Source organism: Tamandua tetradactyla, chromosome 5, assembly GCF_023851605.1.
Source record: "Tamandua tetradactyla isolate mTamTet1 chromosome 5, mTamTet1.pri, whole genome shotgun sequence".
Classification (NCBI taxonomy): domain Eukaryota; kingdom Metazoa; phylum Chordata; class Mammalia; order Pilosa; family Myrmecophagidae; genus Tamandua; species Tamandua tetradactyla.
In genome coordinates, this window is record NC_135331.1 from 133,685,764 (window position 1) to 133,699,568 (window position 13,805).

Genomic DNA, 13,805 nt, shown 5'->3' on the forward strand with positions numbered 1-13,805 from the left:
TGCTCTTGGAGTCTTCTGCTGGGCTTTGGTTTTGTCCCCATGGCAATCCCAGCTGAGGGGTAGAGCTGCATTATCCAAGAGGGGACCTGCCAGTTTGGAAGCATGGACATAGGAGTATGAGAGGGGCAGGAAGAGACAGAGGGAGGGCTGTCAGTGTAGATAGAGACAGACAGAACTGAAGGGGCTGGCAGCCTGAGCCTAGCTTTTCAGCACAATATGGTGGTAAGAGCTTAGGCTTTCTAGTGAAACTTCCTAGATTCAGTTCCAAACTCTAACTTTCCTACCTGGAGACCGTACTCAATTTCTGTGACTTGGTTTTCTTAACTGTTGTAAGGACTACTAATGACATCTGCTTTGCCATAGTGATACTGCAATTATAAAGTGAGTTGATACAGGTTAAGAATGGGATACATAGGAAACACTGTACTGGTTAGAGGGTATTGTGTACCCCAGAAACACCATGTTTTAATCCTGTTTCAGTCTTGTGGGGACAGTTGTTTCTTCTAATCCTGATTCAGAAGGGCCTTTGGATGACTTCCTTGGAGATGTGGCATACCCAGTTGTGGGTGTGACCTTTTAATTAGATGAGCTGTGACTCTACCCATTGAAGGTAGTCTTGATTAATTTACTGGAATCCTTTCAAAGAGGAAACATGTTGGAGTGAGCTCAGAGCTGACAGGCAGAGCTAATGTAGATGTTTGGAGATCGAGACAGAAATAGCCTGCATGCTACAAGGACTTACAGAAATAGCCAGAGCCTGAAGAGAAGAAATCTCTGGCCTGGTAGATGCTAAGCTAAGAGATTAAATCCAGAGTCTTGCCCTAGAAAAGCTAAGTGAATGCTCATAGACGCTTAGAGAGAAACCCCGGCATCAGTAGCAGGAAGCAGGTAGCAACAGAACCAGGGGCAAGGACCAGCAGACGTCAGCCATGTTGCCTTCCCAGATCACCCTTCCTTGAACCAAGGTCTCTTTCTGTTGATGCGTTAGTGTGTATTTATAGCCTTAGAACTGTAAACTTGTAACTTATTAAATTCCCTTTTTAAAAGCTGTTCCTGTTTCTGGTATACTGCATTCCAGCAGTTTAACAAACTAATACACACTCCTTGAATGTTGGCTATTATCAGTTGTTGGGAAGGGAGATGGAAATAACTGCTTTAAGTAGATTTTTACAGTGCTGTGCTTTGTGGGATGCGACAGAATCTCTTTTCCCATTCTCAGTAGTTTAGTAAAATTTCAAAGAGGAATTTGGACTTTTTTATGCAAAGGAGCCTCTGGGTAGGTGTGTATCCAGAGCAAAGACACCCATAGAAAGCCTGCCCTGTGGGGATTTCAGAGATAATTGAGATAATCGGAGAGAATGCATGTATACCAGGAGGAGCATATGCTTTGACATTAAACCTGGACTGTGGGATTAAAGACAGGTTTTTAAATTATCTCTGAATTTCTGGTTCCTAATTTGTTAAATTAGAAACAAATATGGTATTGTAGAGAGGGTGGAAGGTAGAAATATTTTCTTCACAAAATTATTGTAAGATTGAATACAGTAAGAAATGATGGAATTGCCTGACATATGTGTGTATCTTAATTGTCTTATTCTTTAACTGTTGTAGGGCCGAAAATCAGAATAATTTTATAACAGGCAATTTCTTAGAGGAAGTAATTAATCTTTGGAAAGTGACATTATTTTTAGGAATAGGTTCTGAAAGTGTAAATCTCAGATAGTAGCATCAGTAGTACCTGGAAACATGTTAGAAATACAAATTTCTTACTCAGAAATTCTGAGGTATGGACTGGGAATCTGTTTAATAAACCCTTCAGGTGATTATGATGCAGCATCAAGTTTGCAAACAACTAGAGTAGGATAAATAAGGGGAAGCACTGATTCTGGTATTGTTGCTGTTACCATTTGTCCTGCTTTTTGTTCTCTGCAATTGTGAAAAGCCACAGATATTGGTTTGAAACTGTTAGGTACACCAGAAAAGCCACATTCTTCAAATCCAGTTTTGTGGGGGGCAGACCTATTGTTGGGTGGGACCTTTTGATTAGGCGGTTCCTAATATGGAGATGTGACTCCACCCATTCAAAGTAGATCTTAATCCTTTTTCTGGAGTCCTTTAAGAAGAGACTAAAAAGCAGAAAGCTTAGAGAGAGCTGAGAGCCGATACAGAGAACAGAAAGATGAAACCAGGACACAGATGTTTGGAAATGTTAAGCTAAGAGATGAAATCCAGAGTTTGCCCTGGAAAAGCTAAATGAAGATCCACAGACGCTTAGAGAGAAAGCCACTGGAATCAGAAGCTGAAAGTAATGAACTGGAAGCAAGGACCAGCAGATACCAGCCATGTGCTTTCCTAGTGACCAGAGGTGTCCTAGATGCTGGTGACCTTTCTTTAGAGTCAAGGTAGCTTTCATTTGATGCCTTAATTTGGACATTTTCATGGCCTTTAAACTGTAAATTTGCAACCTAATAAATCCCCCTTTATAAAAGGCAATCCATTTCTGGAATATTGCATTCCAGCAGTATTAGCAAACCGAAACTCTACATTTTTATGAATTGCCCTTCCACCTACTTGCTTTGTTTGGCCTTCCTTTCTCAGATATTTTTGGTCCCCATTTTGAGAGAGACTGTTCTTGTTCATTTTTGCTCTAACCATTCCACATGCTCTTCACTTAAGGATTTTCCCTTTTAACGTTGGGTGTAAAAATATGGGAACCACTGGGTTTCAGAGAGCCAAAATTTGGCTATCTCCACTACAATATGTAATAGAAAAAGGAAAATATATTTCTTGTCATGGAAGTAGAAATCTTGTTTTGTTCCCAATCTTAGGGGCAACACATTCAATGTTTGGCATTGAAGATGTTTGCTGTAGGTTTTTGTAAATGCCCTTTAACACAGTATGTGCCCTTCTTTCTTTTTTTCAGTGTGCCCAGGGTTTTTATGACTAATGGGTTTGATTTTTAACTGTTTACTGTTTCTTTAATGAAGTTATTAAGATATTTATGTGTTACTTTTTAAAAAAAAATGTTTAATATGTTGAATTGCAGAGATTGATTAAATAAGTCTTGCATTCTTGGGAAAAGCTCCCTTTGCTCATAATGACTTTCTTTTGAATTGATTTGCTAAAGTTTTTTTTTTATTAAACATTTTTTATTGTTAAATATATGTACAAACAAAAGAAAGAAAAGTATTTTTCTTTTTTTATGAAAAATAATATATATATATAAAGCAATAAATTTCAAAGCACATTGCTATAATTAATTACAGAACAGATTTCAGAGTTTGATATGGGTTACAGTTCCACAATTTTTCATTTTGGAGGCTAAGACAAATATCAGTATAATGATTCAGCAATCCTACTCATTTGTTAATCTCTACTGTGCTGGTTTGAAAGGAAGTATGCCCCCTAAGAAAAGCCATGTTTTAATATAAATCCCATTTCATAAAGGTAGAATAATCTCTATTCAATACTGTATGTTTGAAACTGTAATGAGATTATCTCCCTGGATGATGTGATTTAGTCAAGAGTGGTTGTTAAACTGGATTAGGGGATGACATGTCTCCACCCATTTGAGTGGGTCTTGATTAGTTTCTGAAGTCCTATAAAAGAGGAGAATGAGAGACTCAGAGAGAGAGCAGAGAATGCTGCAGCACCATGAAGCAGAGAGTCCACCAGCCAGCGACCTTTGGAGATGAAGAAGGAAAACACCTCCCGGGGAGCTTCATGAAACAGGAAGCCAGGAGACAAAGCTAGCAGATGACACCATATTTGCCATGTGCCCTTCCAGCCGAGAAAGAAGCCCTGACTGTGTTCGCCATGTGCCATCTCACTTGAGAGAGAGAGCCTGAACTTCATCGGCCTTCTTGAACCAAGGTATCTTTACCTGGATGCCTTTGATTGGACATTTCTATAGACTTGTTTTAATTGGGACATTTTCTCGGCCTTAGAACTGTAAACTTGCAACTCATTAAATTCCTCCTTTTTAAAAGCCATTCCATTTCTGGTATATTGCATTCTGACAGCTAGCAAACTAGAACATCTACCTTCTCTGTATAACTCCGCCATCATCTTTGATCTTTCTTGCAGTCTTTAGGGTTGTTTGGGTTAGGCCCATTCTAACTTTTTCATGTTGGAAGGGGCTGTTGGTAATATGGAATAGGGGGATGGGACTATTTGATGTTCTGGAATAGAACATAGATAGTTTGAGAAAGCTATCTTAGTGCATGGAACCTTTGTAGAGCCTCATTTGTTTCCCTAGGTATTCTTTTGAATTGGCAGGAATGGTTTTGGTTGGGGTTTGGCAGCTTATGGCAGATAGGAATATCTAACTGAAGCTTGCATAAGAGTGACCTCCAGAATAGCCTCTCATCACTATTTGCACTCTCTCAGCCACTGTTCTAGTTTGCTAGCTGCCGGAATGCAGTATACCAGAAAAAGAGTGGCTTTTAAAAGGGAAAATTTATTAAATTGCAAGTTTACACTACTATAGACATGAAAATGTCCCAAATTAAGGAAGTCTATGAAAATGTCCATTAAGGCGCCAACAAGAGGTTACCCTCACTCAAGAAAAGGCGATGAAGTTCAATGTTTCTCTCTCAGCTGGAAAGGCACATGGCAAACATGGTGACATTTGCTAGCTTCCTCTTCAGGCCTGTTGTTTCATGAAGCTACCCCATGGGCATTTTCCTTCTTCATCTCCAAGGGTCTCTGGCTGCATGGCCTCTTAAGAGTCTTGTGGCTCTCTTATCTATCCAAAATGTTTCCTCTTTTAAAGGATTCCAGTAAACTAATCAGGACCCACCTGGAAAAAATAAAAGTTAGTACCCACAATTGGGTGAGTCACATTTTCATGGAAATAATATAATCAAGCTTCAAGCCTACAGTACTGAATAGGGATTAAAAGAAATGGCTGCTTCCACAAGATGGATCAGGATTAAAGCATGGCTTTTCTAGGGTACACAATCCTTTCAAACCGGCACAGCCACTGATACCTTATTTGTTATGCTTCTTTTCTCCCTTTTCAGAATGGCATTGTTGGTCCTGCTGTACTAGGGCCAGACCCATCCCACACTGCCAGGGTGCCTTTTGCCCATTGATATCATGGGTGCCCGTGTAAGGTGGAGGTAGTGATTTCACTTGCAGAGTTGGGCTTAGAGAGAGAGAGGCCACATCTGAGCAAAAAAAAAAAGAGATCCTCTGGAAGTAACTCGTAGGCATACCTATAGGTAGGCTAAGCTTCTCCGCTAGCTTAGCGGAGCTTAGCTAAGCTTAGCTGACTGATTTGGGTGCCCCTAAACTTTGACACAGTATCAGGGCCTTCCCCAGTGATAAAGTTTTATTTAAAAAAATTTTTTTTAATTTTTTTTCCCTGGTGATAGAGTTTTATAGTACCATATTTTTTCTTCCATCCTTCTAGGGACATTGCCAATACTTTTTGATTATCTGCTTAATATACTCTGGGATATATCTAGGCATTACATTAAACTATACAGGATTAAAAGCCCTCGTTGTTATTCTGGACTTCCTGTGCTTGGTTGTTTAAATGATCTATCCAGACAGGTTAAGTTAGATTATGAGCTACAGAAAATTTCGGTTCTGGACAAATAAACCTTTCTTTCTTTGGTCTCAAAGAGTAGATGAAGTTCTAAAATACAGACAATGTCTTCCTTTACCCTGTATTCTGAATTACCTTAATCCCGACCTGAGCAGTTTCATTCTTATTTCTGAATCCCAGGTTATACATATATAAAACAGCCTCTCAAATTCCAGAAATAACAGTTACCACTCTGGACTAAATGTAACTGTTATAAGAGCTTATAATCTAGTCCCCTGTTTTCTTACAAGTATTTTTTAAGTAAGACCATACAGTATTTGCTCTTTTGCTTCTGGTTTATTTTTACCAAATGTCCCACAGATTCAGTCACAATGTTGCATGCCTCACATCTTCATTCCTTTTTGTATTTGCTAGAGTTTTGTAAAGGATTTTTGAATCTCTGTTTATAAGAGATAATAGTTTGTACGTGTTTCCCTGTAATCTTCACAAATTTCTCCATCAGGACTATACCAAATAAAATACACATACATCTGAATATGTAAATACATGTATCAAATTTTTTTTTTTTGCATGGACAGGCACTAGAAATCAAATCCAGATCTCTGCCATGGCAGGCGAGAACTCTGTCACTGTACCACCATTGCCCGCCCTGTATATATATCATATTTTAAGGCAAGTTGTGGTATGTTTCTTCTTTCTCAGTTTATCACAAAAAGAATTGTGTTCTATCCATTATTTTTTAAAAATATTTTATGTAAACTTGCTACAGTTTCTTCTTTGATTGTTTAATAGAATTCACAGAAGAAACCATCTGGTCATGAAATTTTTATGTGTGTCTGGTGTGTGTTTGGAGAGATTTTAATACAATTTATTTATTTAATAGATGTAGTGCTACTTGGATTTTTCTTTGTCATCTTTTGTCAATGTTAGTTGGTATGTTCAAGAAATCTGTTCAGTTCACCTTAGGTTGTCTAATTAATTAGTATAGATTGTTCATAATTTTTACCTTATTATCTTTTTGTCTAGAGGATATATAATGAAATCCTTTCTTTTATTCCTGATCTTGATGTGATTGGTGTTATTTCTCTTTTTGGTCTTGCTAGATGTTCATTAACCTTATTAATCTTTAAAAGAAAACAACTTTGACTTTTTTTTTTGAAGTGACCGTTAGATTTATTGTGGCTGAGACTGAATATATGTCGGGAGTCGGAGAGTGGTTTGCAAAGAAAGATAACATCTCTGTTATATGCTCTTTCTCTTAATGGAGCTATACTGTACACTTACACATACACATGAACCACATTTTATGAAAATTGTGAAATAACCATATATATCAAAAAGTTTATAAAATTTGTAGGTATGGCCTGGTGAATATTTATAATAAAACTCCCTCCCAGATCAAGGAATCGAACATAACTAATTCCTAGAAGAAATCTGTGTGCTCTTCCCAATCCAAATTCAACTTTGGCCTTTTTAATTTTCTTTATCAAAGATCATCTGTTTCCTGTTTAATTGCTTTCTCATTTTACCTTTAAATTTACCTTCCTTCTTTTTCCTCTGAAAATATTTTTCTAGTTTTTTAAGATCAAAATCTGTATCATTGAGTTTTAACCATTCTTCTTTTATAAAATAAGCGTTTAAAGCTGTACATAAATTTTCCTTTACAAACTGTTAAAGCTACCTCCTGCACATATTGATATGTTCTGTTTTCATTAATTTAGTTTGAAATATCTTCTAATTACACTTTTAACTTTTTTCTTTGACCAATGTTTTATTTAGAAATGTGTTGTTTAATTTACAAATATTTACGGGGTTTTCTAGACATATCTAATGATTTTTGTTGTGGTTTGAGAACATGTCATATATGATGGCAGTCTTTTGAAATTTATTGAGTATTATTTTATGGTTCAGCATACAATCTATCTTGTTGAACATCTCATTTGAAGTAAAAAAGAGTATGAATGCATTCTGCATTTATAAGGTGTAGTTTCTATAAATGTCAATCAGATCAAGATGATTTGTAGTGTTTTTCACATCCTTTACTACATCATCATCATCATCATCATTATTTGAGATCTAGTTGTTCTATCAATTACTGTAAAGCCGTGTGTTAAAATCTGCACATATGGTTGCAAATTTATGTTTTTCCCCTACATTCTTTTAATACATTCATATAATTAGAAGTTCAGTTACTGCTATTATTTGCGTGCACATTTAAGATTGTTATCTTCCTGATGACTTTTCATTATGGAATATTATTCTATATCTCTGGTAATATTTCCTTTTTATGAAATTTTTCTTGTCTGATATCAATATAGCCATTCCAGATTTCCTATAAATGTATTTGCATTTCCAGTTTGCTTTCAACTCATTTTTGTTAGAAAATAATCACTTTAGTCTATATATTTTCAATGTAGCCCTTCAGACACAAATCAGATTACTTAGAATATCTAGGTGAAAGTTTTCTTTTTAGATAAATAATCACATATACATGTAAATTAATTATTTTTCTTTTAGGTTCTCTCTTTTTTTCAGGTTCTCTTTTTCTGTAAGATTTGCAACTCTTACATTTTTCTTGTAGTAATTTAAAGATCAAGTAAATTTGGACACAGGAACCATGATGAGTTGAATTTCTGAACTTCTTTTACAATATGTGCCACTTTAAGAAATAAATTCCTATTGACTTTAATTGATTACCCTGGAGTAAAACTTAATCAGTGATCCAGCTAAGACTATTTCCTGTTGTTTGAGTATTCCAGCTATTAGATGGAATAGATTGATAATTTTACCAATAAATAACTTCTATTGTCACAAGTGGCAGGATAAAAAGTTTCTAGAAATTCTTCATAAAGATGATGTCTCATAAAAAAGTAAGATGCACAGGTAGCTGTTCTGCCTATACTTTTCTGTAGGTACCAGGTTAAGACCTGGTACCTTGGCAATGATGTCATCATGAGTCTAATTCTACAATTTGTTTGGGTTGACCATCTCAGATGAGTCAGATCTATATTTTAATGAGGAAGGTAAATCCTGATGGGTGGGAGAAATAGGAAACTTGGCAAGTGTGGGTGAACTTGCCTACAAAGAGAGGGTAATAGTTGTTAGGCCACAAGGTTGCTAACTTTTTTGACTATTATATGGGGGAGGTAGGTGCATCTGTAGTAGAGGAGAGTTAGGGACCAATTCCTGCTTGGATGTCCTCCCTTGGTGTTAATGGGTATATGCCTTATGCTGCTTTTTGTTGCCATGTAGGGTACTGTTTTGATCTTTTGGAATGGCCTGTAGTTTCTTCTGGTGCTCGTTAGCTGCTTAGGAGCTATAGTGGTTCTCAGTGGGGCAGATAGGTAGGTAGCATGTATCTTGCAAAATGACAAAATTTTGGTGGAGAAGAGCATTGGACTGATGTAGGATACAACTGTGATGTGACAAGTAGGAAAGTCTGTCATTCTCTGATTTGAGAAAATGCTTAGCCACAGATCCAGAGTCCACGGCTTACTGACAAGAGCTATGTTGCCTCTTTGTGTTTGTTGCCTGGAGCAAGTTAAGAGTTTAAAGGGCTAAGAATGCAAAGGACATCATGTGCTAGAGGATGTGTAGAATTGAAGTACTTGTCAAAGTTTGTTAAACATTCCTTTTTCTCTTTTTAATAGGTTATTTTAGACTAAGAAAGTAGACTTCCAATCCATTTTGTCCTTGAAAAAATGCAAATTGAAGTAGGAAATAAATGAAGTATTAGATTTAGTTGTAAAATGAAATCATGGGAGAAGCCATGAAGTATTGTCAATTGTTCTTTGAAGGTTATTGTTGTCTCCTTGATGAGATCTAAATGAGTGAGGTAGGAGAGAAGTAGAATATTTTTTTCAGAAATACAAATGAGCCTTAAAAAAATGCTTCTGTGGAGGTTATGCTTTCTTAATTGATATCTTCATCTTCTGGACACCTGAAAGTGAAGACTTAGAGAGCATTACATAATGGTAGTTAGAAAAAACATCTTATTTCTTAATGTATCATTTACAAAATGGGACTTCTTTGGATAGGTCCATTTACCTTTTCCAGGTGACTCTGAGCCTCACTGTTTTCCCTCCTTAAGTCTTCTGTTTCCTTTGAAGCACAGACACTGTCCCAGCCACTCCCCAGAGGTCAGATTCCCCTGTTTCTCCTGAGATGGGCCAGACCCCTCTCGGTTGCCTCTTCTGGCTGTTTCTTTGGTTTCTGGCTTCACCCCTCAGTCTACCTCATTCAATGACACATAACTTTTTCAACTTCCAGAGTGTAGTCTCATAAAGAATCCAGATTTTTGGAGTTTATGGATTTAAGTAGAGTTTTCAGACATTTTTTTATGTATCTTGTAAGAGCAGTATGTTTGTTTTTGTGGTAAGGGTTAATGCCCTTACTAATGTGAAATACTAATATAACCGGGAAATACCTATATTTTAAATTTTTAGTAATAGTCATAATCGTTATTTTAATTACTTCAAAAATACATGTTAATTGTAGGTATCAACACCCTTTTCCTTCTATGGATTTACATAGTAGAGGATGATTGCTGCTTATTGTACCATATATACGTAAGTCTGTATCTCTGATGTCAGTGTTGTTTTCGCTAACTTTTGTGTGATGTATTTTTCCAAGAGAAATTGTGCAATATTCTTTGCCAGAATGAAAGTGTTTCCTATAGCAAAATAAAGAAACAATGAGGAATCAAAATTGTGGAGGGAATACGGAAGAAAAGAAAACAGTATTGAGAGACTCTTTAGACAATTAGAAATTATGATTAGTTAACTCTTCTTTAGGAAGAGGAAAATGATAGATAGTTGGCCTGTTTAGATGGGAATGGAACAGAAGGAAAAAAAAGGAAAGCATCCTTTTATCTTTACAAGCCTCCTGTCATGCACGGACTTCTATGCTGGGAAGGCTTTTAAAGGCCACCTTTATAATTAAAGTGGAGAACTTTGAAATCTTGAGCATTTCCTCATTCTTTTCTGTAAAATGTCACATGATGTTAAGCTGTTGAGCACTTCATAGAGTATGTGCTAAAACTAAAACAATAATTGGAGAATTTTTCAGCTGGATCTAATTTAAAAATTGCAGGTTAGACCTTGTCCAAGCTTTACTAAAATTAATTATCTCAAAAGTCTTCGGTATCTAACTGTTTTGGCATTGCCAGAGCTCTTCTATTCCCCAGATTAGTGTTTGATACTGTATTTTACTGTTATACACCAATATGATCCATTTGGGGCATAGTCTATCACCATATCACATGGGACTCCCTCCTCCATCTTCTTGCACTTAAAATGTGTATTATATTCATCTCAGTGATTTAAAGAATGCTCAGCCAATGCTGTCCATTTTCTTGCTTTACTAGCCAAGAAAAGAGTGTATTGGGCTCACAAAAGATAAAATCTGACTCTTTTTCCTTATTGCTAACCTTCTGGCTGAAACCTGTATATGAACTAGATATTATTTTTCTTGCATTTTCATTACTAAAGAATTTTTTTATGTGTGAAAGTTTAAAGGTATACTGTCGAGAGGGATACTTTTAGAGTGGTCTCACTGGAAGTAGTGAAGATTAGATATGTTATAGAATGAAGACAAATAGATAAGAGCTAATTATGTTTGACTCTTGAGCCATTTCCCCTTAGATGTAATTGACAAAGTTTTGCTGGCCAGAGCCAAGGTTGAAAGTTGCCCTCACAGCCGTCTGTGATTGCATGACCTGAATGAATATACCCATTCATTCGTTCATTCATTCTTATATTTAGTGAGTGCTTCTAGAAGCCATGGCATAGGGGTACAGTGGATAATAACTCATTAGAAAGTTTTTTGCCCTACTTCCAAATCCAGAGAGTCCTTGAGTTTTTGGAAGGAACATCAAACACATCTGGATGCAGGAGCATGCATCTACTTACTGGCCATTGAAAGGTCTGAAGTCCATAAACTTGGTGGAATTTGGGGAAAGCTGATCTGGAAAGGGAGGTTAGGCAAAATTTATTCCATTAATTGTGTTCCTCATTTCTGAAAGTTTAAAACTTCTGAGTAGGTTTAATGTGCTGTTCTTTCATTCTAACCCCCCTCCTTCAAGTTGTTGCTGAATTGATGATATGTCAAAGTTGTCTCAGAATTGAGGCAGTGAGCTCTACAGATTGGGGCTTCTCCGAGGCAGTGAGCTCTACAGATTGGGGCTTCTCCTCACAACCATTTAATGGTTGAGGTAGAGCTCTGGGGCTTCATTCCAAAATGCATGTTGATTTTTCCCATAATTTCTACTTTGAAAAATATAAAACAGAGGATATTGTTGTAGGGACAATATTAAGACATTTTTTCTGTCATGTAGTATGTTTTATAATACTTACTGTAGAAAATTTGGAAACTAGAGAAAAGTACATATAAGAAAATAAAAATCTTCAGTGTTCCTCAACTCATAGTTAATGGTTGCTTGAATTTCAGAGAATATATCTAATCTGTCTCCTTCCCTCCACTTCCATCTCTCCCTCCTTCTCTTCCTATAATCTTACCTCTTTCTCTTCTAACCCCTCCTCCCTCCTTCTTCCTGTCTCTAAATCTATCAGTATCAATCGCTGTCTAGCTCTTGATTTTTTTTTTCAAATTGACACTTATATTTCTTGTACAATTTATGTTCTGCTCTTTATTTAATTTTTTGTGGGTCATTATTCCCATAATTTGAAATATTTCCAAAAATATCTAGTTCAATTGAAGGTTATGCTTCTCTTTTATTAGATGTTCAGTCTAGTAATACTTTTTTTGTGAGGGTAATTGTAAATAATCTTATAAGATTTCTTTAGGTGTAAGTTTTATGTGTAGCTCTGATCATTTCCTTAAGATAAAATATTAGAACTTGTATTGCTGTACCAAAGGGATATAAATATTTTTGAGGTGCATGATACAAATTAGGGAAATATTCCCCAGAATGGTGGTCCAATTTAAACTTCTACCAGTCTTGTATAGAAATCAGCTTGTACCCTTTACTTTATAGAATTTTCGTCAGTGGTCTTAGAGATGAACTAATTTTAGAATTCAGAATCATAATTCAAAACAAGTTTGACAGTTCAGAGAATTGGTTATTTGATAGCAAATTAAAGTTCAGTAAAGGAAAATGAGGGCAGGAGAAATAGGTCAGATAAAAATTGCCAAAATAGTCCTTGCAAAGTAGCTGTTTCTGCAGATATTGCCAGGAGTCATAAGAATCACTGCTAGATTTTTCTGCAGCCCTACAGGGGTTTCAATTTGGTAAGAACTGCTCCCAAATGCAAAGAAAAAGAAAGACCATTTGAACTGTTGCTTTATTTTAAAAAGACTTTACAATTTTATACTTGAAACTATTAAGAATTCAAAGACACAGAATACTTTCTTGGGGAGCATTAAATGTTCATTTTAATTATTTGCTATAATTATTTGAGCATATTGAATTAAAAAAAAACCTTTCTGAAAATTACTATTGATCTTTACTCAACTAGATAAAGAAAATGTTTGAGAAGCTTATGATTTTTTCCTTGAAATGCAATGGGAAATAGAATGATCTCTACTTTGCAAATGGCACTTTGAAGATATAAATGTTATCCTAAAATTAAAAAAAGATATATTTAAAACAAAACAAACAACATGAGGCAACAGTCTGAAAAGTTTAGTTCTGGTTGGTTGTAGTGCTGTGAGTGTTTTGAATGTGATGTTTGTTTTACAAGCCAGTGGCAAGCATCTCTATTAGCAATTGTTTCTGCCCATCTGTGGTACAATTCTAATTAATGTTCACACTAATGACCATGGGACACTTACCATCTAGAAGGGCTTTATAATTGATCTTTTTCTGATGACTAATACTCACCATGTTGTTAAGACTATTAACAAATCACATACAATGACTTAAAACTCAGGGCATTTAATTAATCAGCTCGCTTGAATGAATTAAATAAATATCTCTGCAAAATTGGCAGGGAGTTTGCTGACATTCTTACCCAGAGAACTTTTTCCTCTTGTGTGCCAGACCTTTTTCCAACTGAAACATCTTTAAATAGGTTAAGTATTATTTTGTCGCTTGACTCCCTCCCTTCCTCCCATGCTCTGTACCTCCCTTTCTTTTGTCAGATCCATTAAATATGTGACAGGCAGTCTCACTTCTTTAGGGAGGATCATCCATGTCTCTGTTCTGCATAGACAGTGCTTCTAGGAGAGCACTAAGTATCATATGCTTCACTGCTCCGCATTGCTGACACAACAGATGGAGAATGAACCACCC

General features: G+C 36.1%; 1 protein-coding gene across 10 annotated transcripts in view; it reads left to right on the forward strand.

Moving 5' to 3' along the window:
* MEI4 (meiotic double-stranded break formation protein 4) overlaps nt 1-13,805 on the forward strand; it is a 304,891-nt gene that overhangs the window by 43,760 nt on the left and 247,326 nt on the right. Inside the window, exon 2 of one of the 10 annotated variants that reach the window (XM_077159261.1) lies at nt 364-381. The exons of the other annotated variants lie outside the window; for them this stretch is intronic. The gene's annotated coding sequence lies outside the window, so the exon portion shown is untranslated. The remainder of the gene's footprint in view (nt 1-363; nt 382-13,805) is intronic. 10 annotated transcript variants of the gene reach the window in all.